At 41.5% G+C, this 12,385-nt stretch overlaps 1 long non-coding RNA gene across 1 annotated transcript; it reads right to left on the minus strand.

The window, feature by feature from the left end:
• Positions 1 to 2,355: 2,355 nt before the first annotated feature.
• On the minus strand, positions 2,356 to 9,694 carry LOC116374873 (uncharacterized). The gene is made up of 2 exons (XR_004210890.1): positions 9,370 to 9,694; positions 2,356 to 2,745 (listed from the first exon to the last, which is right to left on the minus strand). It is a non-coding gene; the product is annotated as an uncharacterized LOC116374873 (long non-coding RNA).
• Between the last annotated feature and the right edge of the window lie 2,691 nt (positions 9,695 to 12,385).

A 12,385-nucleotide genomic window follows, 5' to 3' on the forward strand; every position in this document is an offset into this window, starting at 1 on the left:
TCGGGCGAAGGTTCACCTTCCAACAGTACAATGACTCTGAATGTCCTTGATGGCCCAGCCAGAGCCCTGACTTGAACCCGATAAAACATCTCTGGAGAGACCTGAAAAACGCTGTGCAGCGACAGTCCCAATCCAACCTGGCTGAGCTTGATAGGATTTGCAGAGAAGAATGGGAGAAACTCCCTAAATATAGGTGTGCCAAGCTTGTAGCGTCATACCCAAGACGACTCGAGGCTGTAATCGCTGCCAGTGGTGCTTCAACAAAGTACTGAGTAAAGTGTCTGAATATTTATGTAAATGTATATTTCATTTAAAAATATATATATATATATATTCTGAAAACCTGTTTTTGCCTTGTCATTATGGGTTATTGTGCGCAGATAGTTTTTTTCCTCGTCAATCAATTTTAGGATAAGGCTGTAACATAACAAAATGTGGAAAAAGTCAAGGGTCTGAATACTTTCCAAAAGCACTGTATGTGTGGATCATGATTTGTCATGTTTCTGCAGAAAGCCAGCTGGAGTCACGTTAAAAATGAACTTTCCCAAATAAAAGAATGCAAATAATTACAAATAAACCAATAATAACACTATCAATTTATGTAAACGTGATGTTTTGGGTGTAGTATCATATCCTTGCTCATTAAAGGCCTCGTGAACAGCTAGTTTTCTGTCTGTAAATTATTGCTTGAGAAATTTCTTTTTGATATTAGAAATATATATATATATTTCGGACCATTTTAATTGAAAACAATCACAGTAAGGTACTTAATTGTTACTCATAAATGATTTGATATTGAGATAAAAGCGGCTGCATTAGATCTTTAAGAAATAGATTTTGAGACTATTGGATCTATGCTTGAAAAGCCATTTCAGTAGGCTATTGCTTCTGAGCCCCTGTTTCAAACCCACTCAACCTAACCCTATGGCACAATTAATGACCTAATAAAAATGGAGACAGAGGAGGTCTACTGCTAAAATGATCCCAAAGGTATTTCTCCAACATTGAGTTCAGCTTGGTATCATCTATTATGGATTAATTTCAAAATGCACTGTATAAAACAATCTTTTCACTGTACTTCAGGCCATTTTAATGCTCCATTTTGCAAAAAGACCTTGGAGATTATTCTTCCTGCAGTATAGCCTGATATTATTGTAGCAGTTATATCTTTATCTTTTGGTTGTCTGGCCATTTCAGTTGAGGCACCATTCAGTTATCCAGCTATCTACAGCATGCCCCTTTTCCATAGAGATGTATTTCTACAGCACAGTGAAAGGGTTGTTGAGTTTCACCAACAATGACCCTCGAGGCCATGGAAATCAGACTATTTCATACTGATTTGTTCTAGGCCGATGTCTGTTTTTTAGTAAAGGTTGCCATGGTAGTAACCATGGAAACATCCTACACTGATCTCAGAGTTGAAGGTAACGCCCACTCTCATTGTTACTCTCTGTGATGCATATTCATATTCAAAAAAAGCTATTACAAATGGCTGTCATTAGGCTTCCATTTAATCTGTCCATCTCTCTTTTCATCCAGTAACTACTGTAAATGCAATAAATACAACTAATTTCCTTCAATACATTTTTCTTTCCTTGCGGCGAATGAATTTATAGAGGTCTAGAATTTCACAAAATTGTAAAGGCCATACTGCTGGGAAATTATACATCACAGTCATTTTGGCACTATGGGCTGTCTGGCGTGGACAAGGCTTACTACTTACTATTTGCCACTCAAGGTCTATGGAATGATATCTGTAAACAGAGTGTGTGCATTGTGTTATTACAGTGTTAATAACCTTCTGATTGGTAACACTAAAGAAAAAGTTAAAGTACCTACGCTAAGATTTCATAAGACTTGATCGAATAAGAAATCACAACACATAATCCATTGTTTTATAACATATTTCAACACATTTGCATTTTCTAAATATATCAATCCCATTACTGATCATGGATGGTAGTTCATAGCTCACACTGGTAATATCAGGTATATAAAGTTCAATAAGATGTGCTCAACTCTAACCAAGTTCGCTAGTATTAATCTTTGAGTATTTATTCATACTGAGTATTTATTAATTTAGACAAGAAACCTGGAGAAGAACCGTGGCCTGTCATGGAATAACATTCCCAAAAAGACTAGAGATCAGCAGCAGTGGTGCTCTCTCATGGAAAACTTGTGTTGCACATAGGAATGAAGAGGATTTATTCCATATCAACACTCACAATGGACCCAACATCTGATGATTGAAGCCCCTATGGCCGAAACGTGTCCATTTTAACATCAGATGTAGCCTAAACACAGAACTGACAAAAGCCATTATATTTTAAAAGAATAATAAAAGACACCTCTCAATCAAGAGGAGTTTCCTTTAATGGTAAAAGACATACAATATGTGAATTTATGATGAAACGTCAAAGAACACATAAGCCATCGGAAATGACAATAGGTTACAGTGCATCCCACAATTTCAAAATAAGACTCCACTCTTCCTAAGCGTTGTACGATTATGTCTCTACTAAAAGCTTGAGGTGTCATTGATGCATGAGTTCTGGACACTGAGGTAGACTATGACTTGTTGTCTGGGTGCTGAATTTACAACAACAAAATCACTAGTCTTCCATAGCGTCCAGGACCACAAAAGTCAGAACTCTTCACCTTGAGCTGTGGCTCCGTTTCTGTTGTAGCGTTCTGTAAGGTCAGCTTGGATGGTAGCCCCCTGAGTCACGATGCAGTGTCATCTCCCTAGGGAAAATAAAAAGACATGACAAGCTCGATCAGGGCCAGCCAGATACATTGTAAGATTTAATTTACCACCTGTATTAATTACTAGGAAACTAAGACAAATTAAAGACTGCAGTTATAGCTACTAAACTGTTGGAATTGTTTATTAAGGCTCTATCTGCCCTTACAAATCCTGTTTTGGAGAAGTTAATAATGTCATGGTGTAAAATCCCAATTTCCAGTGAGTGGGCAGAGAGTCTTCCAAATTCATAATATTCTCCTTCATTTCCAGAGACTGTCACCTGTGTCCCCCTCCTCTCTCAGTGCTCAGGAAGGACATAGCCAATACAGCCACAGCACTCTGAGTCTAATAAAACCCATCAATGGAGAGGGGTTGTCCTTGTAAACGCTCAAACTGCATTTAATGCATAGTGCAACCAATGGTCCAAGTGACACGGCGGGACACAGAGAAACTAATGTGCAATAGACCGTGTTTATGCACATCATTTTCCTAAGATACTTTCAATCACGAACAGATCTCTTGATTGGATGCATTGAAGTAGAAATAAAGAGTTCAAATAGGACATGATACTTCACCCGCTATTCTTTCTGATGAATATTTAGCCATTCTGTTTAACGGTCTGAACATATTGAGTAGCAGTAGCTAACAGTCTTTCAGTGTCAAGTTATCAACTTGCTCATCAAAGGCAGTTCAACCTGTCTGGATGCTGAAAAGGTGCTGAAAGGGAGTTGGGTCCTTGAATTTTAAACAAGTCAATGTGAAATAAGGCACTTGGGTAAATGAATGATTCCCCATTGATCTCAGCAGGTAGTGTAGAGCTGTGTTGGCCGCCTCTGACTGGAACTGTGGCTAATGTGCTTCATTTGAAATGGTATTCTGACTGCTTAGCCTTAGACTGTCTCTCTACTCTTCTCCATCCCTCTTGCTTTCTCTTTGTCTACACAACATACACCTACAGTACACACACACACACACACACACACACACACACACACACACACACACATCATTCTATATCAATGAATATATAATTATTAGCCTCTAAATAGCTTTTTGTCATTACCCCCACTGACGTGTTTGGCTGTGTGCTAACTGGCATGATTAGCCTATATTCAAGTCCCATTTATTTTGCATAAGGAACTGCTTGGGTTATCACAAACAAAAGCGGAGGTCATAATTGGATAGCATTGTATGGGAGTCAGCTCCACTCAATGGGAGCAGACTTGGCTGGGGAGGAAAGGGTAACTTGCCACCGCCATGGGTAATGTATTACATTAGGAGTCCCACTGTGAGAGGGAAATTGACTTGGATCAAATACGTTTTCCCAATTAAATATATATGAACCATAATAGGGCCATCCGCTAGTGTGAATATGAGAGACTTGTTCAAAAAAGCAGAGCCTGCCTCTGCATCCATTTATATATTTACTTGGGGTCTTCATGAGGAAAAAGGTCTGGAATATGTTCCTCTTATTTCTGCTGGAGTCCTGGAAGAACTAATAGGTGCAGCATAGAATGGTAATGCATTATTAAAGCCGGCTGAATTATGCTCTCCAGCTCAAATGAAGGCCTGTCCTCTATACAATTACCGACACAGCGGGCAGCGAGGGGCCAGGGCCAATTCTGTCCTTGTGCGCTTTGAATGGAAACTAATGTTCAACTAGAGCGCCTATGATTATGGCAGACTATGATTCATAAAATACTGGCAATTTGCCTTTTTTTCCCATCAACACAGAAAGGAGAAAATAACAAACACCAAAGCATGTTTCTTCCTGACCCCATGACTAAAACACACCACCACTGAACATTTCACATTCTCCTTTTCGACATTAGATGTAGAATGGTGAACAACAGAGGAAGAACACCTAGATACAGTATATGTGTTGTTAGTTTTAAAATCACAATGTCTAGACAGTGCAGTTGGAAACATTCTGATTCTAAATAACACTGACAAATTAGACCAGCATGCACCTGGCATGTGGGAGAAAGATAAAACAGACTCCCTGAGGCCAAACAATCAGGTGTAAAAAGAAAAATACATTCCAGTTTTCCAGAACCAGACTGAAATGAGGATGAGGGAGACTTTAATTCAATAACTCTGAGTGAGAATAATCATGCCCTTAGGGCAGCTCTCTGGCCTCACCTTAACTCCATTATAACATCTCATCACCCAGCCCTGTCAGCAGGGAACATGGCAGGAATTTCTTAAATGGCTTTTTATTCACCCCTCGTTTCATTAGTTCTGTCTCTCCACAGGTGTGGAGCGGCTCTGATTAGTGGAAAGACTTATGGAGACAGACAGACCCTCCCCTATCTCCGATAACAACACACACACACTTTACATACATACTGTATGATGTGCATGCACAAACACACACACACACAGAAACGCGCAAACAGATGAACAAACACTCGCATGCACTCGCATGCATGCAGGTACACACACAAACACTTGTGGGGACTTCCCTTTTGATCCCACATTAAGAAGCCGATGAGGGAGTACATCTCAGTCTGAATCCCGGGTGCCTCATCTTTACGCGAGTGACAGCAAACGGCTCAGAATAACAGCTCAATTCGATCTGGAATGCAGTTTGTTTCCATCTGACAGACTAACATTACAGTGGCAGGGGAACATGAAATACAGCAGGCGTTGTTGTTTCTTATTGTATGTAATAATAGAATACCTGCCTGTGGCCTGTCGGCAGATCTGAGGAGGTTTCAGAGCTCTAGAAACAGCACACGATCCAGTGTCTGCTATGATTGGAGCACAGCTCAGCTTCTCTTTACTACTCAAGCATGATGTCTCCCCTGAGATCTCTGTCGAGTTACATGAACAATTTGTTTTATTACAGTAACGAGAGGGCTGCGCTTTAGAAATCAGTCCAGTGTCCCTGTGCTCATCTTCTTCACGCCCGTCAAAGTGTAAAAAATCCACTCTGAAATACATCTGACACAGAAGGAATCTTACACTAGACGAGGAATCGTACTCTACAACGAGGAAAACCGCTTGTGAGAGTGTGCAGTGCACACTGTTGCTGTAATTGCAATTGAATGATTTCCTACTGTAGCTCATCTACATGGAGTGATTCCCAACAACACTGTACATGTCCTACCTAGAAAGCCTCCCTAGTATTGAATTAAGAATGATCATTATCTAAATGGATTTTTTATCATTGTGTAAATTGATTTTGGTTTGTCTTAAACGGTTGTCTTATGGGCCAATGGGGTTCCTTTGGAAACAAGCTCTAAATATGTGGCTTCTTTCTTGTAAAAAGCTGTGGCTAGAAACTGAATTTTGCACAATGGAAGAAATCCTGTAAGTCCTAATATTACATCTTACCTTACAGCTGCTGACACGCGGTGCAGGAAAATCAAATCCACTACATCCCCAGGCTATCCAGACTGTATTTTCCCTTATCAATTACCAAGCAAATCAAATAAAAACACCTTTGGGTCAATACACATTCGATTACAATTCTCCGTCACCTCAAAGGATGGGCAGTTTGATCCCATTTTCAGGAGACACTAACCGAAATAACATTTTGCTGGTGTATGATCAAATGACAGTAAAAGATCACATTAGGTGTAGCCTGACTGCAACTGTCCGCTGTATTTATTCTGTATTCTCCATGTTTCATTGCACGTAGTATGTAATTTCATGTCAGGTGCTGTGCTATCAGTGACCCTGTTCATGTGTGGGGCGTGATCTATCGCCACTCCTGCACCAGAGCTGCTGCCACAGACAGTAGGCCAGCTGGAGCCTGGCGACTCACCACCCACAGCCATGCCTCAGCAGGAGAGAAGACTGGGGGCAGTGGCCCCCTCCCCTCCACCCTGGTCCCCTCCCCAATGGATGTGCTCTATGGTGACTCAGTTAGTGTGCACTGCACGCTCTCCCAATCATTTTACCTCGTTGTAGAGTACGATTCCTCGTCTAGTGTAAGATTCCTTCTGTTTCAGATGTATTTCAGAGTGGATTTTTTACACTTTGACGGGCGTGAAGAAGATGAGCACAGGGACTGTGGACTGATTTCTAAAGCGCAGCCCTCTTGTTACTGTAATAAAACACATTTCAGGGAAAGTAAGGTGCTGGGGGATGGAGGGAGGGGAGTCAGGGGTGGAGGTATACAGGGGTGTGGTGGAGGGTAAACGCACGTTATGGTCGTTAACCCACCTTTTGCGTAAAAATGAATGGAAAGTATACAGGGAATGTTACTTTACTCACCGAGAACTGCGATCAGAATATATATATATATATTTTTACCATAACATCACTGGAGGTATGTCAAAGTAGCAGTGGGGTGGGATTCTGGGGTTGAAATGGAGGCTGCTGTTGCAGAGGGGGTAGGGATGGGATGGGATGGGATGGGGGGGGGGGGGGGGGGGGTTATGAAGGTTACAGGTAGATGCAGGGTGATAGACTGGGGTATTGGGGATATTCAAAGTGTGTGGGGGGAGAGTGGTTGGAGATGATGGTAAGTGTGTAGAAAGGGTTGGGGTAGTCATAAGAGGCAATGTAGTCAGTCATAAGAGGGATATGAGAGATATGTGAGTAGTAATATTATGATGTGTGGATGCCCAGGAATGAGTGTGTTGGTTAGAAACAGTGGCTAGGGGGTTAGGGCCATGGTGTCCATGTCAGTAAGTGAATATGTGGTCCTATGAGAGGCTTGGTGACTCTCTCTGGGCACACAGCCACACTGACTGACTCTCAACTCATCCATCTGGTGTCAGATCTGCCTCGTTCCTTCCCCACTCCTCTGTATTACATTAGGACTGAGCTTCAACTCTGTCTACATGTTATCCACCAAACTGACCGTATAACAGACTTCTATCATGCATCCACACCGCCACCTCACCTCCTTCTCCATAGATACCGTTCACACTTTTTCTCCTTCCCTTCTGCTCCAGCGAAACCATGGAAATGTATTCTAAGACACCAAAAGCTGTGTCAACAATCTAGCGTCACAAACCAACAGGGATGGATATGCTTTGATACATGACACACTTTCTATTCTATTATTCATATTCTATTATCCTTTGAAAGCTGACATTAAACAGGTTTGTTTTTAGTGGAGCATAGAACGATTAGTGCATTTGGAGGGAATGTTTGCTCTCCCTTCCTCTGATCAGCTGTATTCTTTCCTGTCTCATTTCATCTCGGCTGTTGTGGATTTCTTCTTTCTCTATATATATCTGAGTCGTGTGGTGATGAGGAGTCTGGGTGCTCTTTCTCAGTGTGGGTGACCAGCTCCCTGCCCTGACAGGCTGATGAAAGGACAGTTCAGATGCTGGGTCTCCTCCCCTGGGCTCCATGGGGACACACATACAAACCGGCCACTCTGGCATTAACTACTGGGACTGCACTTCAAATGTCTCTCTTTAAATGGCATCCATTCTCTCTCTCACTCACGCACACACATGCACACTCTCTCAGACATACACACGCGCACACATGCACATACATGCACACTCTCTCAGACACACAACACATAGAAATACATTTAGACCTGTTTTTGTGTGTGTTTTCTGTACCCTGTGGCGCTTCAAAAGAGCTGCTCTTTCAGAAGCAGATTGCCCTCTTCAAGGTTAGAGCTGAGACTGAATTTCGCGCGATGTGCTCCTGGCAGATGCATCCCTGCTTGCACATATCTGTTTAGCCTTGAGGGGGCCAGAGGCATCAATATGATAAATAATTTCTCCACAAACAATCAGACATCAAAGAGTGACTCCTAGCATGAATTGGTTTGGTTCATTTCTACATTTATGTATACTGCTTTGTTCCAAATAACTACACCAAACCCACTGAATTCATTTAACCAACCTGTTTGTTAAACATGTTTGCTCATATTATATACGACTCCTTTTCTCCACCAGTTTAACATAATGCATCAATAAGTACAGGTGCCCTATTCTGCCACTTCAATTGGTTAAACAGGAACAATGAACAGGTATACTCGTTAACCTGCAATTGTTATGCAAATATGATTTCTAGAAAATATATCTGCTAGTTTTGTGTTTACCGTGGATCATATACAGTGGGCAACTAAGAGGCCAATTACGACCAACACATAGCGAAAGGAGCCGTCCACATCGGTGGTGCTGAACCAGAGATGGTAGTGCTGTGTGTGTGTTATGGATGGTTTATCTATCGGAAGTAGCATAAAGCAATAATAAATGATGTGTCCGAACGGATATGGTTACATATAGCCTACTTATCCGAAAGCAAAGTAGAAGACGTTTTTACAAGTAATTAACTGCAAATCCGTTTGATAGCGACGCACTACAGCTGCTCAATTCTAATCCCAGGAATCGTGAATAAATATATAATGTAGTCTACGGTTCGAAAGGTCATGGTTTATGGGAACTATATAAACGGTACCTAGCCTACAAGAAATCTATTTCAATCGGGGGCTCTTAACCAATGCTTTTAACTTGCAAATGTAGCCCAAGTAGCTTACTGTGTCGGTGGAGGAAAAAGCCGTGTGAGTGCTTGGATTTTGCTTGCTACAGCCGACCTGTTGCACAGTCCGGCATCCTCTCTCCTTTCACCCGACCCCAACATAAACTCTCTCTCACACACACACAAACACACACACACACACACACACACAAGTATCTTACCTTCAGAGTACTTAGACACAGCGTGTATTTCTTTCTTCAATCGTCCCTGGTTGCTGATGCCTCACGCGTCACTGGTTTGCTAAGAAGGACTATCATGTTCAGATGGTATAAACTGCACATCATGAATTAGCGCCAACCTATAGCACTTCCTTCTCCCTCTCTGTCTACCTGCTCTACCTCTGTTCCTCTGTTTACTTGTCGCTTACTCTCTTGCTATCTGTTGAGGAAGAAAGATGACGGCCCGTCTCGATGCCATGTGTAGAGAGAGAAGTCTAGCGTCGTTACAGTCCTGCCGCTTTAAAGAGCAGCTCGCCCGACAGGTGGCCTGTCAATATTCTGAACACCGGTGACGTCACCATCGAGGAGACTGAATTTGAAAGTCCCTGAAGATTTTTTTTTTAAAGGGCACACCACAACTCCAGCCAATCTTTCACCGAGCCATTCAACATATACATTTGAATATGCAAGATACTATATACCTGTTCATATTAGAGCGATAGATATCACAGCTGTTGCCTGTTGGGACTAGATCGGGTTAAACACCTTCCACGTTTTTTGCATGCATTGTGAAAACCCAATTTGAAACACCTCCAATTAACCCCTTAATGCATTAAGACTACATCTATATTCTTAATGCCTTGATAATCATAGGGAAATTAGCAACTGTATCAATAATTATGACAAATCATGTAGTTTCTTTTTAATGTGATAAAAGTCACTATATGTATTATTCACAAGGCATTTTATTGTTCAAATGAGACACACACTATTCTGTTCATGTTGACCACTGTCTCACTGTATTCCTGTCCTGTTAAACAAGTAGCTGTATAGTAGCGTACCAGCATGCTTGCCTGTCTACATCTGGCTGATCTGCTCCTGCTTTGTCCAACTTGTGTGTGGACTACAGTATACAGAACATCGCCTCCATTCTCCGCTGGAGACCAGCACCTCAGCCTTTCAAAGAAACAGCTTGTATTTAAACACAGTGTCTCCACCCTCAGGAAGAACGCATGGAGGCAAATTGTTCTCTGTATTCATCTCAAATTGGGCTTTTTACATGCATATTTCCTCTCTTTTATCCAAGACAGCAGCAAAGAGCCTGTAACTGGCATTTAGCAGTTTCATAATGTTTCACAAAGCAAGAGATCATGTAATCTTTTCAGATGTATTATCTACTCAAAATATGTAGAGTTATAGTTTTTTTCTGATTGAATGAACACCTGAATTTTGTATTTTGTCCAAAGAAATGTGCTTTGATTTGTATGCACGTGTCTTGGTGGCTATAAACGAGACATATGGAAATATATCTTATGAAGAGCTCACAAAATATAGTTTGTCGAGCGTTATACTAATGACTTCAATATAATATACTAGCTTTTTTATTGTGTGGCGCTAAATGTTCGGGTCTAACATACTGTAGTCGTTGAAAACACATTTGCATATCACAGATCTAGATATTCTTTCATGTATGAAACATTATTACTGAAACATTCTGGTTATTGTGATATTAGTGTATTATTTCTACAATGCCAGTCAATACCATAATTTTCTCTGTAAGCGTGTGATTCTTGAACTGCATTGTTGGTTAAGGGCTTGTAAGTAAGCGTTTCATGATAAAGTCTGCATCTGTTGTATTCGTCGCATGTGACAAATACAATTTGATTTGATTCTATTCTAATCCCGGTGTATAAAGAGTGCTTAACGAGACAATTAATAAAAAGCCTGGACCAGAGGGAATGGCTCACATTGTATTTATACACCATGGTTCATCATGCATGGTTCCAATCAGCCATTCAGAGTTCTCAGGAGACGATAAGGGCTTTGCTACCTGCCATGAAAACAGAGCTGAGGTTCAAAGGTCACTAGAACAGATGTCTGTACTCGGTATCAGTGCTACAACACACACACCTGTCTGCGATGGGCTGGGTTTGTTTAGGCAGGGTATGGGTAATTCACTGTGCTGCGTGAGAGCGAGCATCTGCTCATGTATTCTCTCTCTCTCTCTCTCTCGATTTCTATCTCTCCAGCCAACAGGAAAGCAGGATCACCCACCAGGTGCCTCTCTTCCAGGTAACTGCCCTCATCAGCTAATGACCTTTTCTTTGGTAGGGTGTAAAACCTCAAACAAGGCTAATGCTCTCCAGCCTGGCAATGCATGCTGCAGAACCATGACCCTCATTTAACTAATCTCTTGTGGACAGACGAGACATATTTGACCAAATTAAGCAAGATTTTTGTTCTGGGTTAACTGAGATTAAGACCTAACTGAGATTCAGATTGATTTGATCTCCTTGGGTATAACGGCAGCATGATGTTGTGTGGCAAATTAAAGGAAAACCACTGGTAGTCCAATTTTGGTATTTTTTTGTTGAGTAGACTACTCCCTCCAAATGGCCCCATTGTGAATATGAGCCCCCGACTCCCCACTGTTTCTCCTGTTGAGTTCAGGTGTCAGTCTGTTCTCACTTCAGCCCACCCACAGTGCTGCTTGACCTCTTAGTGCTCTGCTCTTCATTTAGAAAATGAAGGGAATAATTGATTGGCCAATCTCTATTCCATTTCTCCTCCTTCGCTCGGTACCTTGCTCTCCCTGAAACTCTCATTAGTGTTCTCATACTGTTCACCCCACACTCCAACAGCACCAGCTCTCAAAAAGAAAGTGTGGAAAAAGAAAAAGATGTAACGTAATTCCATTTATGTAGTAGAGTGCAGTGCAAAAAAAATATCAGTATCAGACTTCACTATAGTGGGTGATATGACTGTAGGCGATACGAACATTCATTTAGCCTTCAGCGTGACTGGAGTAGGCGATATACTCCTTGAATGTTTCAGAGTAAAACCCTTTTCAATACTATGCCTATTCATAGTTCATAGTAATATCAAAGAATACTGACAGAGTACATAGCTCACCACATGAGAGAAGACTAGTTTAATAGCAAACAACCGTGCACCACCAAGAGCATAGTCATCCAATCTGTTAGGACGCCCACGTAACACCCACACAAACACATGGTCG

This window comes from Oncorhynchus kisutch, linkage group LG8, assembly GCF_002021735.2.
Source record: "Oncorhynchus kisutch isolate 150728-3 linkage group LG8, Okis_V2, whole genome shotgun sequence".
NCBI classification, from domain to species: Eukaryota; Metazoa; Chordata; class Actinopteri; order Salmoniformes; family Salmonidae; genus Oncorhynchus; species Oncorhynchus kisutch.